The 7150-nt window shown below is 35.4% G+C and overlaps 1 protein-coding gene across 2 annotated transcripts in view; it reads left to right on the forward strand.

The window, feature by feature from the left end:
- The window catches only part of LOC126877335 (venom serine protease Bi-VSP-like), a 63385-nt gene extending 56642 nt beyond the window's left edge, over nucleotides 1–6743 (forward strand). Inside the window, exon 6 of one of the 2 annotated variants that reach the window (XM_050640147.1) lies at nucleotides 6726–6743. The gene's annotated coding sequence lies outside the window, so the exon portion shown is untranslated. Of the gene's footprint in view, nucleotides 1–5768; nucleotides 5893–6725 lie in introns of those variants that run through there. The other variant, XM_050640145.1, reaches the window with a different exon arrangement.
- Nucleotides 6744–7150: the final 407 nt, after the last annotated feature.

The following is a 7150-nucleotide window of genomic DNA, read 5'->3' on the forward strand; positions in this document are numbered from 1 at the left end:
TGATTATCATTCGCTCTGAAACGCTGAAGTAATGACCAGTGCAGTGGTCCAGTGGTCATATTGAATGCCGCTGGATATATCAGCATTTGGCAACCTAACCCAGAGAAGCAGGAAATATGAAGCCACCGAATACCAATTAACTTCGTAGTTGCACGGTTCACATTCCATCATTTCTGAATATGCGAGGACAGTCCTCTTATTGTGCTTTTAATTCTTTTATTTGTTTCATTTTCAGCAAATATACTGGTTTTTTTAAATTAAGCTTCTTTTTATACAGAGTTACAGATTATATTAATTTTATATAGAATATATTTAAGAAAGATATTTAATTTTTTGCTAGTTAAGTATTGATCGATTAAGTTACTGTACCTTTGTTCCGATAAATGCGTGCCATTTCCTCGAATCTAATATCATAGCAAATGCCAATACCTATTTTGCAGCCCTTCACATCGAACGTCGTTAGGGAGTTACCAGGACTGAGTGAATCACTCTCTCGAAAAGTAATCTTATTAGGAATGTCGATGTCGAATAGATGTACCTAATAACATAAAAATGTGGTCGCTAATTCTATTGCTGCAACTTTTGTAATTTAATATCAAAGTTACCAACTCCTAAACTTTAATTATTTTTTATTTAATAACTGACAGCGTTTTTATCACTTTCTTTTATTAAAAAATCTTATCATTTAATAATGTTTAAAAAGGAGAAAAAATAAGTATAATAATATTTTAAGTATGTGAAAAATTTATACAACAACAAACACATTACAACAAAAATGGGCGTTTCCCGTATCATAACGTATTTTATAAACCGTAAATTATAGAATTGGTTATAGTATACGTATGTACATATGTATATTCCTAAATTATTCCTAGATAGAGTCACTTTCTTCACCCCAATATTTTCAAATTCAAAGCCATAAAGGAATATATTACTTACCTTTCGGTGTTTTGCTATCAAAGTTCCATCGGGACCCCAAATAGTACAGGTATTGTACAATTTAGCGCCCTCTATTTCAGGCATCGTACCACCAACTACATAGATGTTGTTTTCTTTAGCTGCGTTCGATGAAGCAACGCTCGTTTCACCATCAGGAATACTCTCGGCGTATTTTGGAAAGTACTCTGCATTGCAATATTTCAATTAATGAAGAATAACTGTCTTTTGTTCCAACCATAAATTAAATTGAAATGTTTGTCAGTTTTTTATTTTTTAAATTATTAAAATAACTAAGTTTTATATTTCGACTTAATTAAATATGCAATTACTTAGCTAATAGTATATATAATAAATTGTTTCTACAGGTTCAAAATGAAAAATGAATATTTAGAAATATTTAATTACGACAATGCTATTTGTGTTAGCATCAGTGGCTTGTTACTCAACGACTTTGCTAGTACTTTTTGAAACATAAAGTTAGTTTTCAATTAACACTTATACTAGAGGCGGAATTATAAATGCAAAATAATTGATAATACTAATTTATAAGTACCTAATTATTAGTATCTTAAAAAATATATTTATACAAAAATCACGATAATCATGAAAATGGGGAAATCCTATATTCTCGAATCAATTCACAATTTATTTTGTATATTAATTAGATTCCGCGCTCATCAGTACGTACTCACTGGCGACATCGAGAAAATGTATCGGCAATTCCTCGTACGACCAGAGGATCGGAAATATCAAAGGATATTATGGCGCAGCGCGAGTGGAGAAACAGAAACATATGAGCTTAACACCGTAATACTCTTATCATAGAAATAGAAGCAGTCCTCAATTCCCGCCCGCTAACTCCTATCTCCACCGATCCAAATGATCTCCTAGCCCTCACTCCCGGACATTTCCTCATTGGCGATTCATTAATGTGCTTACGTGATCGAGATTTCAGAGACATTCCATCGAACCGACTCTCCAAATGGCAGCATATCCAACAGCTTAAACAACATTTTTGGAACCGCTGGCATAAGGAGTATTTGAACGAGCTAACCAACCGCAATAAATGGAGCAAGGGTGGACACAGCATCCAAAAGGGCACAATCGTCATCCTCAGAGAGGACAACGTTCCCTCCATGCATTGGCCTCTGGGCCGAGTTATCAAGGTTCAACCAGGCGCCGATGGTGTCATCCGGACAGCTACAGTTCAGACGGCAAAGAGCATTTTGGATCGGGGCGTCAAAAGGCTTGTCCCACTGCCAATTCAACCCGATCTCGAGAAACCCGAACAACTAGCCACCGAGACGAAATAAGATGGGAACTTCAACCACACCTCGCTAGTTTGATCGGTACCCTCTCAACGGGGGGAGAATGTTACGCCATGCGGCTTACAATAGGTCATATTCTTAACTATCGATCGCGGCACTATAATGTCGCAGACGGATCGTCGCGTCTGCCCGGCAAACAAACATGGTTCATTAAGCAGGGCGACTTCCAGAAACGTCGACTCGTGGCCCGTATTTTACCTCGCTGTAAAAGAATGTGGCGTGATCCGAACGTAGTGGGGGTCGCCTTCCAGAAAAAACGAAAAAAATCGAAAGGCGTTCAGAACTTTTCGAGAAGTCGAACCGTCAACACATGTGGTATGTCGCGCATTACTTATCAACCAAAACGCAGTTACATTTTTTTTGTTCCATTTATATCTTTCTAGTTAATAAGTTGTTGAAATAAACATTAATTTATTTGTGTTAATTCTGTGGAATTTCATTGAACTACCCTTATTATCATAATCGAAATAAGGGGATCGATCAGTTCGTGGCGTCGATTATTTAATCGTAATGGGAACTTACAACTCTCGTTGACGTGCTATCTCGCGATCGCGTCTCTCCGCGAACGGTCGAAACAAAATGATTCACTAAAAACTGTCCTGAATTCCTAAGAATTTATTTACCGAAAAACTGACAAAGTGTTTATTTAAAAAATGAGGTTGAAGGTAGTCCTTTTCTTTCATTTCATTCATTTTCATTTTCTTTCTTAAGTATGGCTAACACAATATCTAATCAATTAAAATTTTATATTTTCACGTGAAAAGTTTCTTTAGATAATTATTATCAACATGATGACTCACTCTTACGGATTAATACGTGTCTGTAGGGCAATCCGGTGGACTTGATCGGCTTTTTACTTCGAAAGTTGAGTAATCGGTGTCGCTTTCTTACGCATCTTTGAACTGTATAAATGTTTTAAAATTGTTTGATCCAGAATGTACCACACCGGACAATCAAGAAGGCAGGTGCCTTGACTACAGAAAATGTAAACCTCTGCAAGAAATATGGCAGATACAGTACCGTACAGCCACCGATTTTTATAGACGATCAGTGTGCAGATACCAGGGCAATGTTACGATCGTTTGCTGTCCGAACGATCCAAACAAAGAGAAGAGAGAAATTTTAATAAAAACTGTGTATAAGTATAAGGCTTTGCGACCACCATACTGTGGTTTTAGCAACGTCTCTCATACCAGGGTGGTCGATGGTAAACCAGCTGAACTTGGTACGTTTTATGTCTTTCTTTCCGATTAATAATAAGCCATTTACTGCAAAGAATGAACTTTAAAGGCATTAAACAGCACATCAATGTACATTTCAATTAGACTAAATAATAATGCTATGATTTTATCGGTAGAACTTTACTTATTAACTTGAATTATTTCTTTCTTTTACTTCATGTTAGGAAGAGTATCTTTTTGCTTGAAATAAAAAATTGATATAGGAGTAATAATATGGATAGAGATCAAAAACTGTTAGGGCAGAAATTACACGTTTGAACTTTATAGTTCAGTATAGTTCAAATAGAATTATATAGAATTATTTAATAATTTGTATTCCACTGGAATAAAAATTTAATTTCTGTCTTTATCAAATCTCTATTTCAGAGTATTTGTACGTATGTACATATCGTCTGCTGTATGATCGAATATCGAATAGGTAATAATCGTTGTTACCCGTTATGTGAGAAAAAATTATGTATATTCACAACTATGACTATTGCATTTTAGGCGCTTGGCCATGGATCGCTGCATTAGGTTTTCGTAATCCCCGAAACCCAGACAAACCACTATGGAAGTGCGGAGGTTCCCTGATATCGGCTAGGCATGTTTTGACCGCAGCACATTGTGCACATATGGATGGAATAGAAAACATACACAATCATAATATTGTCATCTTAGATTGGTGGAGGAGGTGCCATTTTCGAGTAAGTCCTCAAATATATATATATATATATATGCTATTGAGTATTACTGAAGTATCATATCCTGAAATTTCTTACTGTACACATATATTGTGTCATAAAGCGTGTATAATTCTTTCTCATACTTTTGGTCATTCGTTTCCTGCATTTTCATTTATTTTTTTTATTTTTCAGGGTAACGTATATCCCATTTTGTACGAAAGAGCCCCTACGAAAGAGCAACTTCGTCGGCTATAACCCCCTTGTTGCTGGATGGGGAGCATTAAGATATAGTAAGTGATATCAATTTTATATAAAATTAAATAGTTCCAGTCTTAAATATCTTTCTTATTTTCTTCGTAGGACGACCACGACGTAATGCATTAATGGAAGTACAAATGCCAGTGATTAAGACGCCGAATGCAAAATAGCTTATTCCAAATTTCCTAATGCACCTGATATCACTGATGGTATAATATGCGCCGAACATGCTCAGGGTGGAGAGGATTCTTGTACGGTAATTAAGTTACAGAGTTACTACAAACTATACGGTATCTGAAGACACGTCGATTCGAATTAACATCAAATCGACGTCTTAAACATTAAAAATAATAGATAAACACAATTTAATAGTTTTGCCCACTTCTCACACCTCGTTATGGTATTTAATCTAATTTCCTTCTAATCTTAGTTTTGCTCAAAATATACTATAACATGTACGTTATAAATTGGAGTATTTCAATACACAAATCAATAGAAGATTATTACTGTATATAAGTATAATTTCAATACAATTCGATCGATATATTTCAGTGTCTTTGATTAAAAATTTAACGATCCTTTCAGGCTGACCGCGGCGGACCACTGCTGATACAACATGAATTAACCTCGTATTTAATAGGTATTGTGTCTTATGCTTATAAGTGCGGCACAGCTGGGTATCCCAGCGTTTACACTAGGGTCACATCGTACCTTGACTTCATTCTCCAAGCGATGCAATAATATGATATTACTGTTCCATAAATATCATTGTGTAAAAAACGTAAAGTTGGATTTTCTTATTGTGGAGATAAGAAACAGCTCAAATTTACAATTGTTTTGTCGTTACAAATTATAGGCTTAAAATGTACGAAATGTAACTTTGAAACGACACTAATTTTTTACGCACGATAAACCTCCACGACTTAGGTATGTAAAGATGATAAACGTGTATTAATTCTATTAATTTGGTAATAATAAACCAACTTTCTGAGAAGTTCTGTAAATTTCGTTTCTGTTGTATCAAGAGAATAATGGAATATTCCACTTAGATCGTATACTTCTTGTACGTACGTACAAAATTTTCCGGCTAATCTAAAACACTTCATAAGATAGAGAGCTTCTGGAAATTCGGACACAGAGAGTGCATAAAATACAAGATAAGTCTCGTGTCTTTCAAAATTATTTTTTATTCGCTAAAAACGTCCTGTGTACTCATGCAATCACATGCAACCTCGAAACTTCACTTATTTTTTATCACTTTCCAATTCAATACACAGTTTCAGCATTTTTGACTATATGTAAGAGAAATTTCCATTCAGCCAAAGGTGTACTTACAGATTATAGATTCCTATACGACTCTCAGTAAAAATTTATCCGCACTCCAGATAGTTAAAACTTCTGTCGACCGTATTGATCCATCTGCACTCTTCGTATGACGTCAATATCTGTTCAGTGCTGCTGCGCAGGTTTCTTTGTGTTACGTCAATTCGTTTGTGACCGTTGCGCGAGTAATGGCGCTTTGCAATGGTGATTTGCAGGAAAACAGTGCAGGATGCTGTGATTCGTTTCTTGTGGTCGGAGGTTATGTTTGATGCCTATATTTATCAAAGATTTAATGCACATTATGGAGAAAGTGTTTTGTCACGAAGTGTGTTTGAATGGGCACAAAAGTTCAAAGAAGATCGCACGAGTGTTATGAAAAAACAGCTGGATGCCCGTCCACATCCACGATGACAACATTGAACGTGCTCATGAACTTATGCTCTATGGAATAGACGAGTGACACTGGATAATGTGGCAAATCATTTGCAAATCAGCCACGGCTCTGCTTATGCAATAGTGCACGACAGATTTGGATTTTAAAAAGTTTGTGCGAGATGGATGCCGAAAAAGCTGATGAAAAGGTGAAGACGACGATGCATTCGTGGTTCGCAGCTCAGCCCAAAACATTTTTTAATGAGAAAATACAAAGGTCCTTCGGCAAATGGACAAAGTGTATACAGAAATCGAGTGATTATGTCAAAAAATGATGTATGTCTTTTTTGACAATTGCTTAAAATAAATTCTACACCGACAGAGCGGGTAACTTTTTACTCACCCTCGTAAGACACTTAAATTTCCAATCTATTATGATGAATAAAAGAGCTTATACTATTAAATCTAATTGTATTTTGTTGCATGAGAGTACACGTGTATGTGATGTACATTACCTTTATATCCCCTTGAACGCTTCAATATTGCGCATATATACTATATTTTGTACAGCTTCTATAAAATTTCGTATGTTTGTTTAGGCTGTTAATCTAGAGGCTGGAGTACAAAGAAGTGGCACAATGATGTGGGCTGATGACATTTATAATTATCAAGGAATCACCCCTACATTCGCTCAGGTATATATCGTTGACTATAACGTATTTAACATATATGATTGTTAGAATATTAATAATTAATTTTTAATTCTATCAGAATTTTAATGAAACTGTCCCTTGGGAAGGAAGAACTGATACCTTGATATCACGGTTTGTACATCCTATATATACGACAAATTTTAGAACATTATATAACGAAGAACCAGATCGTCGTGGCCATGTGATGTGAATAAAAGGACTTGAATTTGATGATATTTTTATAATGTTAGATAACATAACTAAGTATCTTCACAGTAAGATAGGATGACATGGTTTACATGATCTTAATGTTGTTCACTCGAGTGATGATA

Source organism: Bombus huntii, unplaced genomic scaffold (genome assembly GCF_024542735.1).
Source record: "Bombus huntii isolate Logan2020A unplaced genomic scaffold, iyBomHunt1.1 ctg00000146.1, whole genome shotgun sequence".
Lineage (NCBI taxonomy): Eukaryota > Metazoa > Arthropoda > Insecta > Hymenoptera > Apidae > Bombus > Bombus huntii.